The sequence below is a fragment of the Diorhabda sublineata genome, chromosome 1 (genome assembly GCF_026230105.1).
Source record: "Diorhabda sublineata isolate icDioSubl1.1 chromosome 1, icDioSubl1.1, whole genome shotgun sequence".
In the NCBI taxonomy this organism is placed as follows: Eukaryota; Metazoa; Arthropoda; class Insecta; order Coleoptera; family Chrysomelidae; genus Diorhabda; species Diorhabda sublineata.
This window is the reverse complement of record NC_079474.1, coordinates 27,609,140-27,634,612: the sequence shown is the minus strand read 5'-3', so window position 1 is coordinate 27,634,612 and position 25,473 is coordinate 27,609,140. Positions and strand designations below refer to the sequence as shown.

Sequence of the window (25,473 nt, the reverse complement as noted above, 5' to 3'; positions counted from 1 at the left end):
AATCTAATGCTCGAAGTGGTTCACATTCATAAAAACAAAAAAGCTATAAATGATGAAAAAGATCTAAATACTAAATTTGTAGCTCTATATTGTAAATTCTAATAAAACTACAAATGATTTGATTGATTAAGACTGCTACATATTTAAGATGTAAGGACTAATTAAAAATTAATTTTTCTTATCAGAACATTTTCTATTTTACTTTTAGTTTTAAAACTAAACTGACCTAGTATCAAGATCATTTAGATGCATTAATATATCAAAAGTTCTAAGAAATAAGAAATTAAAGAAATTTATCTGTATATTTAGCCAATAAATAGAATCTAATGGATCCGTCCAAACCTAATTGCTCTATATCGGCGACTAAGCTTCAATTTAACCAAATAATTAAAAGGGAAAACAATATAATTAATTTTTTTGGTAACAACCATAAATCCAATCAGTTTTGGCTGAAATATGTTGAGTATATTTTTTTGTTAAGCTTAATATTTGGTAATGGCTTACCTTTCATTTTGAATTCCAACTTTCCTTCGTATGAACATTTACTATTCAATCAATCATCAATCATTAATTATAAGAGGCTAATTACCCTTATATATACCCTTCCCGATAAAACCATCTCATCTATTTTTACTTGAAGGACTATAAAAATAAGCTAAGATTTCCGATCGCCAAACTTATATACCGGGGAGAGTTTTAAAGAAACGCTTAAAAATATGAGACAAAAGTAGACAAATATAGGGACTTTCACTGACGCTAAAAAACGTGCTAGCTTTTATTATTATTAATTATTTAAATTAATTCAGGGTGTTAGTACGGAAGTCAGTCGAGAGTTTGAACATTAAGTTTTACGTGTCCAATGTCAATGTTTGAGTACCTAAGACTAAATAAACTTAACCCAAAATGGAAAAGTTGACGATGCAACAAAAGATGTACATGATTTACCACGAACCGCGTCCGTATCCTTATGGATGGTTATTATGGAAGCACTTCATATATGTTAAATATTCGATAAGAATATTTATAAACCATTGAGGCAAACGGAGATCCAAAGAGAAATAGAGTGTATTTGGACACAACCTGGTTTGATACACACGACGTACTTCAATATGAATGGGTTGATGATTCTATAAATAATGTCTTAAGTACTCCTGACTCAGGGAAAAAACGAGTAATTATTCTTATTGCTGACAGTAAAGACGGTTCGCTCATCAGCTCCTACTGAACATTCCGCTAAATTAATCAAGTTTTCTGGATAAATCATCTTATCATTCCCGAACATTAATTAAAATTCATAATAGTTTTAGAAGAAGATGATCTATTAACATTTATGGGAATTATAGGCACAAATATTTCTAAAGAGATTCCCACTAAAATGAAATTGCTTAAAATTATATTCATTATAGTCATAATTTGAAAAATACACCTTATTAAGACTGCCCCCGTATTATTTTTAGCCTAATTCTATAGAAAGTATTTGGAGTACATTTTTGAAAAAATACAAGAATATAATATTTTACATACTTCAAGTGCAATAATATTGAAAAAATGTAAAAAGCAAGCAGAAGAAGGTAAATCCTATTACATTCGAGTGGAGATGCCTGTGGATATTAATCTTATAAATATGTAGGTTGTAGTACTCAGGAAAGACATGCCTTGGTAACTGATTCCACAGGTTTCCATTTCTCGAGTAGGTTTTACAAGTACTGCTCTAGGTAGGATTATCTTAGACAGCTCGGAAGAGTATCTATTAACTCAGGTCAGCGATCTTTCTTCTATGCTCTAAGCTGTCCAAATTTCTGGTAAACTTTAGGTCACCTATAAGTCGAATTATTCTCTTCTTTATTGTGTCGAGCATCCTAAAAGTATGCTTGGGAGCCGAGTCTTGTAGAAGATTAGAAGCTTTTTACACTTACAGAGGTCTTTGAGTTTTTTAGAAGCTAATTCGGCCACGTGAAAATGTCAGGACATATTGCTCCCAATCTCTATATCCAACAAGCTAATTTGCGGTGATGGTGACATGTTATGTCCAGACAGGACCAAGTCCTAAGCTGCAGGGCTTTGCTGCATTAAACAACTCAATCAGATTGCTTCCACCCCACTCCAGAATGTTTTCAAGATCGGTATTGATGGAGGTGATCGGTTGCCGCCTACGGATTTTGGTGTAAGACCAGTTTATTGGGGCGGCTGATTTGAACAACGACACCAGTGTGCTATCGTCGGGGAAGCTATATATTTTTGCAGTTTTATCGAGTAAAGAGTTGATGTAAAATGATCAAAATCCTTTGATAATTCCAGTGCGGTTACTTTGAATTCCGTATATTTTTCTATGGCTTCATTTTATTTTATTTGCAATATAATTTTTGAGAACCTTTAATAATTTTATTATAATACAGCTTTATTTCTTCAATATTGCGACGCTGCTCCAAGTGGCAGAATCCTTCATTATTTATTATTTTTGCCATATATTTTACTACTTCTAATAAGAATAGCTTATCAAATTTTGTTCAAATAAAGCTTAAAGTTTGAAATAGCTGTCCATTTTTTTTAGAGTGAGAAATGATATTTATACATTTTCACATCAAATCTGAGTAATTTACCTTAACTACACGTCTTCGACATGCATTAAGAAATATTGAGCGAAACACTTTTTATTATATTCTTTATGATTATTTTAAATAACTACAATAATACATCTCTATAGTACGTTCAAAAATAACGATTATTGTACCAACCCAATACCTCTACATTTTCTTGGAAACTGTCGCTCAGATTGGGAAAGAAACCACATATCATGTTGCGTTGTATCGTGGAGTTGTTCTACTCGGTTAGTTTAAACGGACGAACTGACGCCTATTTACATCCGTTGTTTGCCGGGTTTTAAGGAATATTTGAATAATGTTGTTAGATTTTCACCTGTGATTGTTCAGTTTTTTTGTGTTATAATTGACGAAAGTTTTGTTTTGTTGTAATTAGATTGACCTTCTGTTTCGAACCTGTTGATTCGAATTTATATTATTTAAACTTAATTCAATGTGCGAGTGTTAAAAGTGATTAGAACTTGGATTATATATATATTGTCTATGGAAGTAGAATTATGTAGGTATTTGAATATTAATATTTCGAATATTGTACACTTAAATTACATGAATAATGGAACACTTATATTTTGATAATATGTTAAGACACAATGGTTTTCCTCAAATTGATAGACAGAAGTTTGAAGATCTTCTGAATACTTTTGTTGACCTTAAAAGAATCTAAGGTTAGCAAACAGTTTCTGGCCTAAATTGCTACTCAATTTGCATAGTAAATCTTTCGATGCATGGTAAAAAGTAGAGTAGAACTACACTAAAACGATGGAAGGAAGCAACACTGTACTTAAAATAATTCACGTATTGAGGCAAACTAACTTTTACTGATGGTTTTATCCTTTTTCCAGTGGAACAACTTCATTAAAATGATTCTGCAGTATTTTTAATTTTGTGAAACCATCTCCTTGACTTTTTTATGGACAGAAGAAAGCGAATAACCTTTCATTTTGTCCCTGATAAACCTACTTGCTAACAGATTATACAAATACTTTATTCAGATTTATTGCCAATATTCATCCAAATATTTAGTTTTATATTATCGAGTTAAACTTCTAGATATAATTTGGTTTCCTGCATTTATCCCATATAATTAAAAAAAGGATTTCTCTTTATAAGATTCATCAGTTTCATTGTCGACTTTAACTACCAAAAATCTCCCGCAGGTTTACTGTCCCTACAGATAAATCTATCTTGTAAAGATGAAAAGCGATTTTTGAATTTGATTCTCATAATATGTGTTTTCAATTGATTCATTTTTGAATCAATTCAATTTTTTTTATATAAACATTAGCTTATCAATTATTGTTTTCAATATTTGGGTTAATTCAAAATAATTTTATTTTGAAATTGACTGATTGAAAAATACGAATACATATACTAGAAATTAGTATTGAACGCCTTTTTTATACTGTAATATTAACCTTTTACAAATTTTGAGAATGATACTTTCAACACGTCGAGCACCAGTGCGGTTCCTAGGCCCGTAACTGAGCTTTCCCCACAGCCCAGAGCGGTGCTTTGAACCGCACGACGTATTTTATTTCCAATCTGCTCCACGGCCCGACAAACTGTATATAAATGTGTTTTACAGTTTAGTTGGACCATTCTGGGCTCTTGAAACATCACTCTACACTCTTTTCTCACTGTACCCTATACAATCTCTTTTCACCTTCTTTCTTCCCTAGACAATGGTATTTTTGGTCCTGGCGTTTCTTGATCAGTCACTTCCGTAGTTTCTTTCTTCAGTAACTTCTTTATTACACTGAAAGTACAATCAGTACTTACTTAATTGCTATATTGCTGTGCTAAATAACAGCTCAATAACCATTTCCCTATACCACATCTCGTTCTTCTCAAAGAAGAGTTGTAATTTGCCATTGAATCAGGAAGATCTATAGAAGATTTGCCTTTGTTATAGTCGACCTCGGCTTGAGGTTTCACAATCGCTCCTGTTAATCGTCTGTTAACGCTTACTGTCTCAGCAGCATGCTTTGTAGAAAGCATCAACACTTCACGCTCTGGGACCTGGGAGTTTTAGCGGTAAACTTTCCCTCAGTCCTAGATTGGGCCAATAGACAGCATACAAAAACCGTCATTTTTTCCGAATATTCATTTCAAATAAATTTTTTCTTTATTTTTCCTTGAATCCACACCTCATGTGAAGTGTAAAAATTTTCTGGTCCCAAGGTTTATCAATTTTAGTTAGTGCTCAACGTGTTAAATATGAAGACTACAGTCAATTATGCCAATTCTCTGTACCCTGTACAGATAAAAAAACAGCATTAAACACAGTTATTAAATTGTGATTAACTTTTCGCAAATGATGAATACTAGTAGTACAACCTGTAAAATATTTCCTTCAATGCGCAGACAGTTTAATTTATTTCTCATAGTGAGTATAAGAGAATAATAGGTTTGTAGATGTGACTGAAAGGAGACCGGATGTTTCGTAGAAACTCGGCGTGTGAAACAAGAATCTTTAAATTGTTGATATTGTTTTATTCTTATAATGAAATTATAGCTTAAGCAACTATTGAATTTACTAATAATTATCAAGATCAAAACAATAAGTAAAAAGAATATATACTTCTAATCCTCTATAAGGCCTAGTTTCGTCCATCCTTATATATCTAGAATTCGACTCCCAAGCATACCCTGAGTATGAATTACCTTTGTACAACTCAAAGCATTAAAGAAAGGTCAATAATATCAACTAGAGCAGTATATGCAGGTTTATGAGCACCAAGTTTGCTTGCAGGCGCCCAAAACGTCAATTTATCGGGAGTCCTTTTTTTGGAGAAGTGCAAGCTTCTGTTATCAGCTACCAAGGTACATCTTTCTCAGATACTACAACGTACAGAAGGCATCTCCACACTGCAGGCACCATTCGAGCGACTGGAATGTAATAGGGTTTACCTGTCTGTGCTCGCTTTTTACATAGCCACTTCTGTTTCAGCAGGAAGTCACCAATAGACACTCAGTCTATGGAATAACTGAACGTTAAATCAAGAAATCCAAGTATTGAGCTTCTTTTGGTATCCAGTCTTACGTAAATGTTTCAAAATTATTTTATGGTCGACGTTTAGTTCAGTAGCGATGCCCCGGGATGAAAAATATCGATCTAGTACGGTTTTTTTAAAATAAATTTCTTCGACAGTTATTACGGACGGTCGACCAGGGAAAAGTTTATATTTAAGATCGAAGTTTTCGGAATTAAAGTCTAATACTGATGGTCACTTAAGCTCTTTTTACTATAAATACTACACAATACGAAGGAAAAATATAACGTGACAGAAGTATTACCTTCTGGAATCTCTTTTATCAAAGTAGAGTAATTTTAGAATTAGTACTAGTACATTGCATGCAATTTCTTGGAAGATCAAAATATTGCATAGACGAATATTGCACGCTGCTTAACATTACGCGACCTTAAGAATATGAAGTAACGATTAGAGATGTAAATCAATATTCTTGAAAAATCGTTGCTTTCTTCGTTATTCTCAACCTTTAATCTTGAAATATTTTACATAAAAATCATAAAAAGATTAACATAAACGAAGGATTTCTCTTATTACGAACTGAAAATGTGATACTTTCTTGAATAAAAACTAAATATTTTAGACAGTAAGGCCTCTTAACGTAATGCTAGACAACGTGCATGCAATTTCTTGCAAAGTCAAAAAATAGCATAGACGAATATAGCACGTTGCTTGACATCAAGCAAGTCTCTTACTGTTGCCCCATGGTTGCCACTAATCAAAATTCTACAAGAAAAAGTAAACAATTTCCTAACCTCAAATTTTATTTTATATTTTGTGGGAGGTTGAAAAAAGAATAACGAAGGTAGTTAAACTGAACAAGAAAAAGTAGTGAGCTGTTGCCTTGCTTTTGGAGTTGAGATGGAGATGGAGATGAGTTGAAAAGAGCACCTAGGTGATAGTGGGCCATGCCCTGGCTAGATAGAACAAGGTCAAACATGAATTTAGCTATAGAATTAGACTAGAAAACCAACAAAATTATATTTGAGAATGGATGAAGAAACATTTGAAAAACTCCTAAGGTAAAACGTAGCATAACTAAGAAATCTTTGGCGAGAGACGTAGTATCAGCAGATTAGAAACTCATCTCTCCCTAGAATTGCATGCAATAAAAATGGCATCACAAACCGTATAGAAATTCTCAGGCGACGGTCCAGATTGAATATTTTAATTTTGTGAAAATTTGATATACTTGTTGAATTTTGTGAATGTTGTTTCCATAACTACGGAAATATTTCCATATCTGCCCGATTTAGACACACATTTAGCGTTTCATTTATGAGTAAAAAGACCACGTGTCCAAATAGAATAGCCAGTTTGCGTTTTCTTGCGTTGGAGAATCTCAAATCAAAGGTATAGACCATTAATCTATAAAATTTTGAAGCTTTAAGACAACTTATTATAATTTAGGAATACTTGCGTAAAAGGAATGAGAGAGATTTAATTTTTTGATTGAATAAGCTATGTGGTTTAGTTTGGAATTGCCCTGATATAGCAATATTTTCCTCTGCAATGCTGGGAGTATTTTGCAGGTTATATTCGCGTCCGCTTCCGCCGTTTATTAAACGTGGATAAAAGTAGAAATTAGATGGCTTGTTGTAACAAAATGTAATTAGGCGTGTTAGAGTTAGTGGAAGGGAATGAAAAAGAACGACAAGTACTGTATTTTACTATTATAAGTGAGTTTTTATTGTTTCTTGCAGCTCTGATTAAAGTCATTAGAACAACATTGTTTATATTGGATGAGTTTTTCTATGTCTTTTAAAAGAGGAGTCGCTTGCTGTAGAGTTTTAAAATTATTAGTCACTATGTATCACTTTTTGGAACTCTTTGATTCTTATCTTCCGGTTAATCAAACCGCATGTCTTCTTATGTTCTTGTTTACCTATCTATTCATACATTTTTATGGTTTTTATATTGTTATGTTATTCTAGTAGATTCTACTCTGTTGATCTAGTGTCTAACTTCCTTTTAACTTGGTCTTCTCGCCTTATTCCTGGTCATCTTCTTGGCCTAAATTCCATAGGCTTCCAATTTTTTTTATGGAATCCGGCTGCCGTTTCTCTACGTGTCTCCATTATTTAATCAAGTCCTGTTTTATCATTATCTTTTTAATTCCTCATTTATAACTATTCATTATTCATTTTGTTTGGCTCTAATATTCTTTTGATTGTTTCCGTCTCGCACATTCTTAGGTTTTCATCTTCTTTCTTCGTGAGACACAAAGTTCTAATCAATTCTTTATAGATTGTTAACTTGATTTCTAGTATGTCCTGTTTTCAGTTTGTGCTCGGTCTTTCTTATCTGTCATTTCTTCCATTTTATATTTATTAACTATATTTCAGTACAATAACAAAACTATATGTTATTGATAAATATTGACTAATCATTTTTTACAAAACGTAAAGGTCATGGTACTTTTGTTGAGTTCATAATAAACGGTTTTGAAGAAATATCCATTGTTTGTATTTAATTTGCGAATAACACTTTTTCATGTGACTATATATAACAACGTTCCCAGAAACTACTTAGTCACTTAGTCTGGGATCTAACTAACTTGAGAGTATCGTTTCTTTTTTATAAGGTATATGTTTCAATTCCACCGTACAGAAATATCAATTATTATAAATATTTATGTGTACTGCGAAGAAGAAATAGGGAACGCGATGTTTTATGGAATTGCCATATGGACTTCAACCTGTGTGAATCGTAGCTGCATGCTGTTACAAGAAATTCTATAATATTCTTGTCAGTTGTGGGTAGCCAAAAATTTTGCAGCACTTTAACGTAAAGTATGAAATTCAAATGATTACGCCTTTCTCCTCAAAAAAAAGAACGAGCCTATCGCACAAAATTATAATACCCGTCTTTTTCAATCACTTTTGAGGTTATTTTCTGCTTAGAAAAAAATTTCTTTTGAATCACGTATATGCTTAAGTGAAAATTACAGATTTTGACTGTTTGCATAATCTTCTGGATACAATAATTGTTGAGAAATCATTATTTTAGAAAAATGGACTTTTAAATATAACTGCAGCCTTTTTTTAACTGCAGTATTAAATACTCTATGTATCAGCAATGTATTTTGGTGTTTTTATGGATCTACGTCAATTGCCTCCAGCTTAGAAAACTGGGACCGAGTTATGTGAAACATTTTTTCGCTGAAAATTCATTACGCAGTAATCACAGATTTGTTTTTCCTCAATACGCACACTTGGTCTTCAACAGAAAACAAAAGCAGATCAGAGATGTAAAATTTATCCAAAATTGGTATTTCAAAGGGTATTTATAGTTTTTTGTCAGGTTAATCTGTATATTTACACGTATCACAATTTATTCACAACATATGATTTCAAAACTGATTATATGAAGGATATTGAAATGAAGTTGATAGACATCAAAACTCGGTACTTCAATATGATTAACTCTATAGTTCATTCAGGACTTCTATTTTAATGATGGGATTTACAGCTAGAGGAAATGGTAGAAAGATTAAAAGATTTAAATGGACATTCATAAATGTCGTTTATTTTCTAATGATAGGAAGCAATCGTTTTTTATGGAATCGGCTTTGGTTTTTGATTGTTTTTAATCGACAGTTATTTACATATCAAAAAAGGAAAATGATGTGTTTTCTCTAATAGATATCAATTTTCCTCTTGAAGTATATAAAGAGTTTTTCTACTTACCTTAACAAGAAATTTGTGTAACATATGCAACCGCCAAATAGATAATTAAATATGTCATATCTAATAATGACTTCTGGTTATGCTTCGTATAATGACTTACGCGTTAGCTATTTTTCGTATAACAAAATATCAAGGAATAATTGCATGGATTGTCCGTCATCTTGTAACAAGTTCGTGGTTATTATGAATTTTGAAATAGCATAAACAAAATTCTTTGTATTTTTAGGCATTTTTAAAATTGCGTAAAAAAAACTTTAGAAATTCACTAAAGCGAAGATGAAGATGACGTTTTAAAGGATGTAGAGCCAAACTTTGTGGCAATGAATCTTATTATAGTATATAGTACCAAAAAATAATTTTCCTTACCGGGAGGAGAATGGTAATTTCCTACCTTGGCTTAAAGGTTGGAAATTTTATACTAACGTAGTAGAAAAATGGTTTACTTTACTCATGAATTTAATATATTAAGAATAAATTTCCTTTTCTTAAAATACCATGTTAAGATTCATCATCCAAATCTAAAACCGATTAAGATTCTTCACAGTCAGAATCATCTTCATAATCTGGTTTTTTTCTTCTTCTGACCTGGAAACGTTGTAAATATGGTATGTTTTATTGGATTCAAATACATTTCGATTGGGAAAAGTTTTTTGATTTAACAATTTCTAATTGATAAATATGTTAATTTTACCCATTTCTTTGATTTATAGCAATTTCTATTCTTACTGTAAGTCTAGCTGTATGTGCTGCATGATCTTTTAATATCCGCTGATGCTATTGATGCGTTTGCAATTTTAATAGCGATTTACACCACTTCAATTGTTCCTCTTAAACACCTACACCGTAATGGACTCTCTCCAAACAAACCATCTTTGTCTCTGTAATCGAAAAATATGTTCTTATTTTGATTTATTTGTTCGATATCACAAATAAAACTTAGCGCATACAACCCAATTTGCGACTCTGTGATGCTGGGTTCGGTAGATGAACTGCTAAATACTAGATCATAATTTTTGAAAATACCCAGTTTTGGGCTTGGCTTTTGAGAAATGGGTAATTACTCATTTTTATTTACTTTACTACTACTATAGAAACTGCTTATTTCTTTTTTCCACACTCTGTAACTCAACTTGATATGTGTATCTCAGACGCTTTAATATAATTCCATTTTTAGAGTACCTTGTACAGTAGGATGTTAATTAAGTTGACAATAATAATATACCATGAACTCCAAGTATAAATACAGACGTGGGAAAGATTATCGTTTGGCTAATTTCTGTTCAGAATATTTTATTTAGTTTGGTTAGTTGGTATATTTGGTTTTGCTATGTAGGCACACGCCTTCTTTACCTTACAACCGAAAGTATGGGTAGGTAGATGTTAACCAACAAAAAGTAAATAAAAAGTATATCTCCGAATCACTCTTCAACGGTCAATATCTTCTTAAAGCGATTGTGTAGGTGTTAAGTAATAGATCATATCCATTAAAAACTTCGTCACGTTTATTTGAGTCACTATATTCAAATTTAAATTGAGATATATATTGTTGGTATATCCCATTTAGGTTACAGGTATTTGTGATCATGTTTGTGTCTTAGTATTTCTTCATTATCAAAGTTTAATATGTCAAGGTTTGTCGTCTGAATATTTATGAGGATTGATTCAAACCTAAGAAATCAAGAAACGTTTGAGTCAAAACCGTTGTTATTTTATAAAACTAGGGGTCGCTAAGAAAACTTCATTTCATTTAAAAAAAAAAAAGTAACTTCTGCCTAAGTCTACTGTGTAGACAAATTCCACTCTAATCCTAGGAAGAAGAAGATACAAAGTTACAAATAACGGTGAAATGGCAACGGAAAGTTATGAGATAAGAGTCATAAACAATATCAGTATAGAAAAAACTAATGAACAAGACAAAACAGCATCAAAAATTTATGAAGTGACTAGGAGAAACATATATGTGGAAAATTGAAGATATAGAGGGAATTCAACAGTACCCAAATAATAGAAAAAATAGCAAGCGAAGCAATATGTTTAGCGCAAACTTAAGATAAAAATTTCGGAAAGAGAAAATATTGAAGAATAGACCTATAAACAAGGTAAACCAACCAACTAAGAGACGAAGGAAATGGAAATAACTGGATAGTTCATGCAGTAAGAACAAGTAAAAATTACTCCTTTAAATTTTATTTAAATTGATTTGATGTGATGATGCAAGTCCAACAAGAGCTTGAAAAATATTAACTCTGTAATCTGCAAAGAAAGAGAAGTTCATTGGATTTGGTGTTATTTTGGTTAGAAATCCTTCTAATATTGCTTAAGGTTCATTTTAGATGGCCCTGATATAGGATTCGTTTTCTCTGCAGTGTTAAGCTGGGATGTTTTTAAATGTTGTTTCACATATATATGCGGGTGTGTTAGCTACGGTGGTATTATCATCTATCGTCGAGTGCCAAAGCGTGATGAGGAGGGTTTGGGGAGCTCTGGGTTATCTTATAGCAGAAGTAACCCTGGTCGAAGGCAACTTCCACTTGGGCTTTTCGGAAAAGGGGCATTTACGAGACTAGAGGGTGAGGAGGTGAACCTGCTGCCTGATTTCTATATTGCCATAAAGCGGGATTGATATTGACAGAAGAGAATTACTTAATCATCAAGATCCTTTTTAGAAAAAAATAGATTAGGATAAAGTAGACGTTTGTAGTATACTTCATTGTGGATCGGATGTATGCGTTCATTTATGTAATTATTAAGTTGTTCTGGAGTGAAAATTTTTACGTTTCTATGTTTTTCTGATTGACGCTTAAGAAAGATATAATTTCAAATAATTATCTATATTGACTCTATTCATGTTGAGGCTGCTTTTCATCACGAAGTAGAAAATCAATAGTAACGATGCTTTGTATTTAGTGCTAAGTTTGCTATAATATGCCAAAAGTACGTTTTTTTAAACGATGATTTAATATTTTTACTGCTATACCAATTTTACAACATTTTTTTATAAATATATTTGGATTTTTGGAGCAATAAATTCTGTATGGTATCTTTAGCTACTTGTCTTAGTTCTGAAGGTGTACATAATAATTCCCTTCACATATGAATTCATTTAAAATACAATAACTGGGTTTTAACTTAATATGTTTCAACTTAAAACGTCAAAAAGAGTCTACTTTTTTCACCTTGATGTTCGATTAGTAATTTAATGTAAGTTATTATAAATAATGTTGTTTGTTTGTTGATAATGTTAATTTATGAAAAAGAGTTGTATAATTATTATACTTGATAGATGATAATTAAGTATGATTACAGAATATATTTATTTTAAACAGTTTAGTCCCGCGTCTTCATTAATCTTCTGTTTTGTATGTGGAATTATCTAAATATTTGGCTAAACTAGATTTTTTGACCGAGATAGATTTAGTAATTGGCTACCGTGACAAATTATATGCAAGAGCTCGTCCATCTATGGTATATCAACAACATAATATAGAGCTAGTTGTTCAATTATTTAATTTTCTAATAACTGAAACAGAATTGTTGTGGACCGTCAAAAATTTTAATTTAATTCAGTGTAAGGAATGTTTAGTCTATTTCAGTATTTTCATAGATTAATTTCCCTGCTATGACATATCGTTAGTCTTTAAGCACGATTTCAGGAGCTAACTTTGTTTTCGATGTTCTCATTTTGCCTTGTTTGTCTTATATTTACATTTTGTCGTTTAGCATAAGGACTCGACTAATTATTTAATATTAGTATATTAGTAGAACTGAAATTACTTAATATATATCAAGTGAAATTTTGTTGGCATTCATTCAAACTATTTGGTTGCCAAATGATATTTTGAGTTATCGAAACTTACGACCTTCCAGAGGTTATTTAAAAATAATCTTACATATTAAATTATTATTTTTTTCGTCAAATATTTAACCAATCATAACATCCAATAAAGCTTAATTACCTAGTACAATACACGAAAACTTTGTGTCAAAAAAACAAAAAATATTATTTTATCAGTATTTGTTTTTCGCTTTCGAAACATATTATAGAATATAATGGACAAAAATATACAATACTGAAGCTCAAAATATAGTGAAATAAACACTCGTAGGAAACAGTTCTGTCGTTTTGTAGTGAAAAAATCTAGAGCGAATCAATTTACAATATAATAATAATCAAAGTTATAAAGAAAATTTTATTGAAGTGATGTGAAATGTTTCCATATTTAAAAAAAAATTGAAAAGAAGTAAACGGACAAAAGAAAGGTTAGTGCATTAGCATTTAAATATACTAAGTACATAGTAATGATAGAAACGTGAAATGAAAATGCACTAAATACACAAACGGGGTACATGAAATTCGTAACTGTACTAAAAAGTCTGCAAATTCGGCTCATTCAAATAAGAAAACTAAAATATTTTCAAATCATTCACGCTGAGCTACTGTTGTCTCACTGTTTCTAAAGCTCGTGCGTTGTTAGATGAAGAACTTCAAAACATCATAAATACGATGGGAATTAAATTTAAGAAATCTGCAGTTCTGGTTATTCTTTGGTACTTCCTACAGGTCTGCCTCTTTGTCTTTTACCTCTGTATTATATATTGCTGGTCTGGTTACGTTTGTTGCGGATTTCTGTAATGGATAATCCATCCATCACCATTTTCGCTTCGTAATCGTTATAATTTTGCAGCTAACTCCTACGCACCTGTTGATAAACGTTTGAATTTTTTATTGTATGTCCAAGCTTTGGCCTATAAAAGAAAACAAACTTTGCATTAGTTTGAAACAGTTTTAGTTTTGTTGTTCTAGAGATACTTGCTGAAGATCATATTTTATGCAAGGACTATTCTTCTTTGGATATAATTTTCAATACCTACTTGTTTAGTTATTATGCTGCCTAAATAGCAAAATTTTCCGACTTGCTCATTTTCTTTCCTCCTAAGTACGAGGATGTATTGATATCTAGTTAGCCTAGACCAGTTCCATGCATAAACAATAACGTCAAAAAAGTAAACCAGAGTTACGCAATAAATTAAAATAAAAAAGATGTCCACCGAAATTGTGAAAATCGAAAAATTGGAGTATCGAGCCATCATCAAGTACCTGTATTTAAAAGGGTTAAGAGGTAAGCAGATTTAGAAGATATGCTTAATACCCTTGGCGATCAATGTCGTTCGTATGCGACCGTGAAAAACTGAACTGCAAGCTTCAAAGGAGGTAAATTTTCCATTGAAGATGATGACCGATCAGGAAGGCTAGTTTCTGTGTCAGTCCCCGAAAATATCGATGCAATTCATGACATAACTTTATCAGACCGTCGAATTGGACTAAGACGGATATCTGAAGCACTGAATATTTCATACGAACGCGTTCATCATATATTTCACGTCAATGTGGACATGAGAAAAATTGCTGCAAAATAGATCCCCAAATGTTTGAATGTTGACCAAAATCGTGCAAGGGTTCGATCTGTGCACGATATGAAAACGGTGTAGACTTCTTAACCCAAATTGTTACTATGGATGAGACATGGGTACATTTCTACGATCCAGAAACAAAGAAACAGTCGATGGAATGGCGACACTCTGATTCTCAAAGACCTAAGAAGTTTCGTGTTAAAAAATCTGCTGGAAAAGTTTTTGCTTCAGTTTTTTTGGGATTGCCATGAAGTAATCATGAGTGACTTTTTGGATAAAGATAGAACAATAACTGGAGATTACTATTCGACATTACTGACCACTCCAAGGGAAAAATTTAAGAGAAAAGATGCGGAAAGCTATCCAAGGGTGTTTTGTTTTTGTAGGACAACGCCACTGCACACAAATCTCATGCATAAAATTCGTGATTTAGGGTTTGAATTACTAGAATACCCCCCTTATTCACCAGATTTGGCTCCGTCCGACAGTCATTCCTCAACTGAAAAAAAGTTTAAAAGGTCGTAATAAAAGATAATAAAAGCTGTGGAGGTCTGGTTTGCATTTAATTTCCAGCTCTTTAAATATCCCGTTTCGCGATTGGTATATTCAAATTGTGCACTCTTTATTTGTGTTATAGTTACAAATTATTATTTTAAAGTACTTATCGTTTACTAAAAAGTATATTGATTGTAACAAAAGTGAACGTAACTACATATTTATATATTTATTGAAATTAAATACAAAGTTACTTGAGATTAATAGGACAAGCTGTAGGATTTTAAATTTTCGTGATTTTTATGTCTCGATACTTTTTATGCGCCAATAATAATTAATTATAAAAAGTCGAATTTTTTTTGCTCGAAAATGTTCAAATTAATCATGGGGAATCATGCATTAAGATGATGTGGAGAGAAGAAAAATATCAAGACAAGTCGAATGTTTAAATCGCATAATTGGGTCCTGAAAAAATTGCTTAAGCCCTAAATATTCTAAGAAATAGGCAGAATTATAACGTTCTTGAAGAGCAAAAGGCTAGTGCCTTTGTATTGTAAGTTTCCTTGAACTTGCGATTTAAGTTTCAATTGTGTCTTTGGAATATTTGATACCGCAATACTACAAAACGTCAATTCAATTTTTCAACCAGTTGCTATTATAGACGTAGAGAAATTTAGATATAAAAGTAAACCTGTGCAACCCCATTTTTGCTAAATTTATGAGAGTTTTTAGTATTTTTTTAGGTATTTTAGCAAAAAATTGTATTTATCTTGTATTCGAAACAAATAAAATTAAAGAAAGAAATTCATAAAATACCCCAAATGACACAATGTTTGTTTAAACTAATATCATCATTGCACTTCCTATTTGCACCAAAATAATGCAATATCATTCAATTTTGAGGTTACTCTTAACATGACAATATTTCATCAAATTTTTTTTATTCAATTGGCAAAAGTAAGAACTGTCAAGTATTTAAGAAATTGTGGTGGTGGGAATTACTACCTGGTTTACCTTTGGTTTTTTTCCTTCTCCGAAATATAAAAGTAATCAATCTATCAATAATTGCAAAGCTTTATAACTTGTTGGATACCTAAAACGTGATCTTTAAACAGGTGATATTACTGTTGTGTGCAGGTACCAAAATAATTTGAAAGTTTTTGCAAAAATACTATTCTTATAAATTGTATTTTTTAATAGTAAAACGCTACAAAAACGAACTTTAACGGATTTATTTTGGTTTTTAATGACTTCACAAAATTTATTATGGACATTACCTAACTATTATATCTTTTAATTCCCTTTTCTTCTTAAATCCCTAGTGCAAAATATCTTCTCTTAAGAACCCTAGATGTAATAAATTAGGTCTCTTGTCTTTTCCATAATTTGTACTCAAAAGTCTACGCATCTGCTCTATTAAGAATTCGTAGTTGGTTCGTCGTACCCTTTCTAAATAGCATGCTCATAAAGTAAGTATCTTCCTAGACTCTTTGACTAATTTTTCGAAGTTTTCAAAAATTATTTTCTATTATATAATAAAGAAATTACATTAACTTTTCCAGGAGATCTTTTGTTTTGTTTATAAGAAAAAATCTCAATTTGAATCGATTTCCTTTTAAATCATTGGAGACTTGTTAGTCCATTGAAATGTTACAATGGATCTTGCGTTTTTCTGAGCAAGCAATTTTATTTTATCAAAGAAATCTTAACCTCAAGTTTGTGCGGTTCCACCCCGGTCGCCATCTTAAATAAAGCCATTTTTGACGATATCTCGCGAACTATTTTCTCTACAAAAAATTCGTAAAGAAATAAATTGTAGCAAATCGCTTTGCCTACAATTTTGCTACTTTCACCATTAACCGCGAATTTAAAAAGTTATGAGCAAAAAAGTGCAAACATATCGTCATTTTGTCAACAATTTCTTTTTTCGCTCAAAAACTTTTTATTTTTTGGTTTTTCAATAAATTCACCTCAGAACAATCCTTTAGATCGTTCTTTTAGGATTTATTTTATATGTGGATCTCTCTCATTCTTGTGGCTCATAGAGCGCTCTTAAAGTGCCGGGGTGCGTCTATTTTCACCCCATTGGGCCAGAACAAAATATTTGTTATCATTTCAGTTTTTTTTTTCATCTTTCCATTCTTTACAGATTTTTCTGAACATTTGTATATAATTTCTTATTTTTGATCAACTCTTTTCCCCGCCACCAATGAGATAGACTCCGTAGGCGCGTTGTATTTACATGGTATCCCCAGTAGGCCTAATCCTCAGATAAGTTGTAGATGAGAAAGATTTGAATAATGATTAAATTTACCTAGAACTTTGTACGACCTATTTTAGTTGTTTTTAATGATTCAGGCTGTGTTTCAGGGTCAGTATCTACATCTGTGTCAGAAGTAAAGGTTTGGGGAATGACGAGAGTTAAAATTTGAGTCATAGTTGGAAGTTCAATTTCTAATTCTTTTTCTTCTATTAACTCGTGATATTTCCATGATGTGGCTGCAAGTTTCATCAGAAAAATGAAGACATACAGCAGACAACAACAATAGTACTAGCTGGCAGATGTTCGTTTGTTCCCAATCGGACCTTTTCTACCTACTTAGAATTCCCATAAATGTATACTCCTCTCAGAAATTATTAGAGGAAGAACAATTATTATTAAAATCACAGTCGATTAAAAATAATAAATTATATATGAATGTTCAGACAAATCTGTAAAGAAAAAAAAATTAAAAAATGGAAATGATAACAAGTATTTTGTTTTTGGCACTTTTGGAGCGCTCTATGAGCCACAAGAATGAGTGGAATTCAAAAAATCCACATATAAACAGAGTCCCCAAAGAACGATTTGAAAGATTGTTCTGAGGTAATTTTATTGAAAAATCAAAAAATAAAAAGTTATTGAACGAAAAATCAAACAAAATTTTTGCACTTTTTTAGTCATAACTTTTTAAATTCTCGGTTAATGGCAAAAAGTGTCAAAAATAAAATTGTAGGCAAAGCGATTTGCCACAATTTATGTCTTTATGAATTTTTTGCAGAGAAAATATAGAAATTTTCACCTCTTTATTTAAGATGGCGGCCGGGGGACAAGGGGTGGAACACCACAATCTTGGGGTTAAGCTTTTCTTGATCCCCCACATATCGGTAAAATAAAATTTTAATCGACTATGTATGCTATTTCAATGTACATAAGTGTACTTTACTCCTTCATTTGCTTATTACGCCACTTCACTAATATGTTTTATTATTTATTTGTACAGAACCAATTTACAGGCATCTCTAGGGTGTTACTTCTCGCCGATCGGGTTTCGTGAGTTTGCCTATAAAAAAAATTTAACAAAAAAACGAATATCTAATCTCCACAGATTCAAGAACCGTAATCGATTTGTGTAATTATTAACCGTTAACATATGTAAAATGCCTCACCTATGAAGCGGAACGAATAACGTATAATATACCTAAAATTTTATTTTTAGTGAAAGTATTTAGCATTTCCAAAACTGTTCTCCATTTTTTGATCAACCGTTAATCTTATTGAACTTAATTTGATACGTTTTGTTTATTAATAATAAAATATAAATGTATGTAATTTTTAAGCGATTCAAAACTTCTGTTTGAAATTTTGTGGTGTACTGTACCTTAGCGTCTACTTACAGGTGAGCAGGTGGGTACCATTAGTAAGGTAAGATATTAGGGCTACTTTCATCATGGGCGCATCAACTTTCAACATTTTGACGTTTCTAAAATATAACGTTCGAAAGTTAAATTGGCGTTGTTCGTGTAGAGATTCTTGATAATTATAGGAAATCAAGCGCCTAATAACAGATAAACACAGTCGCCTATCAGCTAATTTTTGAATAGCGTGAATAGGGACTATGTCTTTTACTGATAGAGTGAGAGAGCTACAGAAAAACATTCACGGTATATTTGACATTATTTATCAAGTGACGTGTACATGTCAAAGTTTTATTTGACAAACGTGTTCGTCAACTTTTTAAAAAGTGTGCTCGCTTGTTTGCCAAACAATGTAAATGTTTGACGTGTTTGGTGGAAATTTTGATGGACAGTGTGTTTGACAAATCTGTTTGAACACAACTATGGAGAACGAAAATATAAAGAGCGCCAACATTTATCTCCGTACATCGTGATATGCCGGTGCTGTGAATAATAAAATCAACATTGATATAAACAAAAGTATCTTCAAAATCGACACCATTTGCCAAGTACCTCAAAGTTACAGAGAATCTTTGAGAATCTGCTATAAATTTACGTTTAAAGGCGCGTTTACACTATTTATATGAGTTGTCAAGTCAAATAAAGAGTCACGGTACGAATTGAACATGTAAACCCATATATTCAGCTCATTTAATCTACTGAATTGAATGTGTTATTAGTTTTAACGAGTGCAACTTGTATATTTAAGAATTGAGGATATGTCCTTTGAATATTTACAAGAAATACGAGTATCTTAAACTTTTCAATGAATCAGCCAATGCTAGATATTTTAATATTATTTCTAGTTATATTCGAAGTAAAAGGGCGTCACGTATTAAAGTATTTTGCTTACCTATTTCAAATTTAACTAGCAAGTAGTGATACTGTTCTTTAATATAAAGAAAATTTTTGTAATTTACTGGATGTTCCATATTAGAGAAAGTTGTTTGTCCCTAGTCCCTAGACGAGTAATCTACTCTGTAAATGTTTTTCCACTTTATTTTTTTTTATGTATAATTTTTGATCATTCCTTAGCTAGAACTAATCTTATTCTAACTATAAATTCAATTACAACTACTGTCGTCATTAAATGTATGTCTATTGAATTAATTTGACTTGATCAACTCAAATGGACAGTGTGAACGCCCCTCAACAATAATAAATCTTTAAATATTTTGTGGTCCAAGCGGAAAAACATTGTGTAGTCATTTGTTTATGTGCCCACTATTTCTTGTAACAAATTTCGGGCATATATTCATCCTTTAATTTCAACCAAGGAGTCGTCAACGTGCGGTTTGCTCACCACAAGCAACTATTTTGATGTAAACTTGCGGCTCTCCATTTCTACATAAAAAAATGAATAATTTTAAGTAACTCCATCAGCCTCAGTTTACAATCTGGATAAACCTCCCAAATTGAGGAGAGGACGATAATAGCTTCCAAAATGGTTGATACTCACCAATGAAAAATATATAAGCAAAAGACAATGCATTTTACGACTTCCTCGAAGAACTAACTTCAAAAATATGGATTCGGTACGAGCTCAAACAATTTAAAACAAACTACTCTCTTGTTCATAGTTCTAACATAGATATAATCAACATTGAGTCATTCGAAATTGATTCTGGATAACTTTAAATGCCATCGGTGAATTTCAAAATTGAAACTCATTGCGTATTAATACACACTATTATAGAACGAGTGAAGATGAGTACAATACATGAACGCGCTAAGGAGAATGTTGACTAGTTTATTTGATTTATTGGTTATCCGCTTTTGACTGATAAAAAACATAGAGTTTCACAAATAAATTTGACTTTGTATCAAGCTCTTTCGACTTTTCTACTTCTAAAAAATCTCTTGGGTGCTTCACACCAAAGATAACCGTATCACTCACAAATTCTATTTGTGTTCATTAGTTAGCTCAGAAAATTGAATCGGAATTGCTTATGGCGACATCCATATTATGTTGGAAAACATGCTTCTGCTGTTATATGTACGAGCTATTCAAGTACAGTTGCAAAGATTTGAGAGTTAGGGTGACCCGTTGCGAGGTAGAGGAGTACATAAAACCAGAACAACAAAGACGCACGCCACGTCAGTGTACAGGTTTTCTGCGATTTTCCTGTAATCTGATGAACTCGTTCATAAGCCATATAAGGAAAACTAGATCCATAGCTGTAATCGCCGTTGTACGAAAACACTACTGTCCAAAAATCTGTTTGCTCCATCGAGCTCTTCCCCTCATTTCCAGAATTGAATTCAACTTCCTCCTAATATCTCCACAATCATAGCCCTTCAAAAGAAATTCTTTTCCATATGACGAAACTTGAATTACATTTGACCCAAATGAAAATTTCCACATTCCACCCAAAAAAAGAATCCAATGAGTCTCTTTCTTCCTCTATTTCGCATGCTGGATATCTCTGGACATTTTACGCAGACTACACCGCAATTGCAACAAGATTCCACAACGAAATCGAAATGGTATAACATATGGAAAATCTAAAAAAATTAGTGATAAAATTCTATCCGTCGCATATAAGAAAAGCCATCGACCCCGGAAAAAAATACAAAACACACGGCAAAGAAATCAAGTGGATCATAATAATTATTTTGTTTTCATGGTGGAAAATTTTTGTATAAAGTTTTCATTGAAATTTATTGTCATTTTCTCCACTTTGATTTTAAACTAAATTTCTAAATCTCGATTTATTGTATTTGGATACGCCTATGACTTTTTGGTCGAAGGTTAAAATCCCCTAGCTTAATGCTTGACAAGTGAGAAAGAACACGTCCTCTTCTTTTACGTCCTTTTCTTGATTACACGCACCTGCGCTACTTGTTTTCTTTTTCATTTTCTGATACAATTCAATCACGTGTTTAGACGGTATTAGTAACTTGGGGGATATTGAAGTTTTTGAGGATTTAGAAGCAAAACTGAATCGAAACTTACGAAGCTTTAATTTTTTCGATTTGGAATGTTGAACAAAAATAATATGAATATATTGTGAACTATTAGTTGAGTACTTTACAAGTTTCTAAATGAAAGTAGTAATAAATTCTTGTAGTTGCAATTCAAAGCATTCAACACTTTGTAAATGCATTATACGAAGGCCGTTTTTTCTCTTCGATAGGCTATAAATAAGAGACAAGTTAATATAAAACCACCAAAGAGATTGAGACATTTATCATATCTGTGAACAAGCTTTTCAATACCCTCTTCAAAGAAAGTTGCCGCCATTGGTTTGAAAGCGCTTCCTACCAAGCCACGTCTTCAGTTCAGGAAGAAGATGAAAGCAGTAATGGTGAATCTCCAGTTTTCTTTAATCATTATTTCAACCACGTCGTCTGAAACAACAGATTTGCGTCCTTGGTCCCCTTCATCAGGCACATCATTACAGCCATCTTCAAATTTTCGACATCATTCACGCACAACACCATTACTCATGAAATTTTCCCCATATACACGACTCATTCTCCGATGGATTTCTGCAGTACTTTGGCCTTCAGTCAGATTTATTTTCACTTGAAAGGAATTAGAAATTGGTAATATGCAATGAAATCTTCTATGTTACATAAGAATGTTAAAATTTTAGTACCTTTTGTAACTGATTGAATGAAAATAACTAACTGTTCTTTTTCTAGTCCAAAAGCTGAATCAAAATTTGATTATTTATTTCTTTTTCAATGATTGATCGTAAAACACATTATTACAAAGCCTTGTGAAATTCAGCTGCTACTTCGTTGATTAATTGTATTATTATATTAACAATAAGCTTACTATTTTTTCTGAGAATTGCGTATCTCATTTCTTTCGGCATCACGATGCGATTTGCAGGTTTCTATTGAATGTTCAATTCAAATTCAATAATTGAAATATTTGGATTAGTAGATTTACCAATTGATCGTTCATTATTATTTAATTATTCGAGAAAGAACAATGTGATTCATCTATTCAACTATCACATAATTTTAAGTAATGACAATATGAAATACTACGACTAGTACGAGTCCTTTCGATAAAGTCGAAATATATAGCAGTATAACAATCAAAGAAACACTATATCGTTTAACATTTTAAGTGAATTTGTAGAAAATATTTTTCATTTTGCCCATCTCATGACCCATCAAACTCTTTGATTTCAAATTATAAGAATGGTGAATGCACGATGCAACAAGTCGGCATAAATAAGTTGGCTGCTGTGGGAAAACAAGTTGGTATGTTTTTAAAACTGAAAAATACTAAATTAAACATGAGTCATTCATTTCGCCTGTAATCGGTGACAACGTAAACAACAACTTAGAACGAGGAAGAAAATTTCTGCGATTAAGAATAACTGTATTATACAAATTGTTAGTTCTATTACAAGAACCACTACCAAATGAAGTACTACTTATAATGCGTGTAAAGAAAATTCACCTGTAACTATTAATAACGGTAGTAATATTGCTTTTAATTACGATTATTACATTGACAAAAATTAATATAATGTGTACTAAATGCATCTATTCGCAAAAAAAGAATTTAATTCATTTTTTTAATTTTAATGATAATGAAAAAATAATGGTTAAAGTTAATTTGATTTTTATGACCGAATTCTTTATTATTCGAAAAGGTTCTCAAAAATTGATATATGAATATGGTCTTAGAAGTACCTGGCTTGACCTAGAGATGGCTTGAAAAATACTACATTACTAGAAAATACACAATCTATACAGCATATGTTTCAAGATTGTTTAGTATTTGTTTGGCAGCCATCAATAATGAACGTTTTCAGAGAATTTGTAAACATTGAAAAAGCTGGTCATCGTTATGTAATACAATAGTTTTATTTGAATTACCCCAACTAATATAAACGCTGAGCTAAATTCTAGTGAAACTACTCCTTCGTGGTGGTCGACCAAATTAGGTAACGACTCCAGAAATGTTGTGCGAGAGTTAGCAGACCGAAGGCATTTTAAAAAGTGCGATACATCACATATTAACTGAAAATTTGGACATGAGAAAGCTGTGCGCAAGATGGGTTCCGCGTTTGCTCACAATGGAACAAAAACAGCGTCTTGAAGATGTTTCCAAGTGTTTCGGAGTGTTTCACAAGAATAAAAAACAATCAACGAATTTTTCATCTCAATCGTTCCACTGAAGCACTCCTCATGTGTTGTTTTGTGGGTTCTCTTCATTTTTGATATCAAGAGTTCTATTTCTTCCTGTTTTTTTTGCCTGTCATACTATAATTTAATGTTTTTCTGTCTGTTATGTTGATTTCCCAGGTGTGCCATTAAAACCAATTAGGCGTATCCAATAAAAAAGAAATATATTCACTGACATAGAAATTATTTTATCATCACAGAAGATTAAAATTCAAGTACTTCTATTTGCATACCATTCTTTTTTGATTTAATTAATTGACTAACCTATACATTCCTATATCAAAATACAGAATATATTCAATCTATAATGTTTTCAAACGTGACCTTACCATAATTTACGATTGTTTATCATGCCTAGAAGAAATGAGAATATTCAAGAGCGTTTGAAATGTTCAAATTTGAACAAGAGAGCAGATTCTGTTGTCGTACCAACGAGGTACGGCACCAAAAACGCCTGATGCGAATATTTTAAAGCACAGGACAAGTAAATAAGTCAAAGTTTATTAACTCTTAAGAAATTGTTTCTCATCAACAAGAGCTGTAGCACCTCAGTGGTTTTTGGAACATGAAAACAACCTTGGATTGCAAAGCTCTTATTGGACGATAAAAATGTCCACTCCTTTCTTTGGATAAGTGTAAGCCTGTAGAATAGCTACTAGGCAAGTCTTTCCCGAACATTACAATCTACAGAAGTTCAAGATCAATATCCCCAAGCATCTCCAGGCGCCCAGAACGTTAATTTATCGGAACTCCTTTCCTTGGAGAAGTGCAAGCCTGTAGAATAGCTACCAGGCAAGTCTTTCCCGAACATTACAATCTACAGAAGTTCAAGATCAATATCCCCAAGCATCTCCAGACGCCCAGAACGTTAATTTATCGGAACTCCTTTCTTTGGAGAAGTGCAAGCCTGTAGAATAGCTACCAGGCAAGTCTTTCCCGATCACCACTAGAACTATTCGAGTGCATTACTTGCTTTTTACATAGAAAAGTAAAGATTATGAAATATCTTTTGGCAGTATATTGGCAGTTTTAGAAAACCCGCCATTGAAATGATATAGAAATAGATTAATATTTTTTGCAATATTCTTATTTTAAAAAAGATCTCAAATGTGTCGATCTTAAACCTACGTGCGTGACTAATTGCGTCGATTATATAATAAAGATCTGCTTTGTGCTTTTTATAAATGACACGTCAAGAATATTCGAAGTTGCTTTTAATACAATTCTATATTACAGCTGACATCGACTTTTGATACGATTTTTTAAAATTCATTACACGTGTCCAGTTCGGTTAATTATCGTACAAAACTTGGAAAATTTATCTTTTAAATAAGTTAAATGTCAAATTCAATGGACCAAAATATTAAACAGTTT

General features: G+C 32.0%; 1 protein-coding gene across 1 annotated transcript in view; it reads left to right on the top strand.

The window, feature by feature from the left end:
• Positions 1–2,789: 2,789 nt before the first annotated feature.
• LOC130443504 (uncharacterized) overlaps positions 2,790–25,473 on the top strand; it is a 164,043-nt gene continuing 141,359 nt past the window's right edge. The window contains exon 1 of the mRNA XM_056778187.1: positions 2,790–3,099. The gene's annotated coding sequence lies outside the window, so the exon portion shown is untranslated. The remainder of the gene's footprint in view (positions 3,100–25,473) is intronic.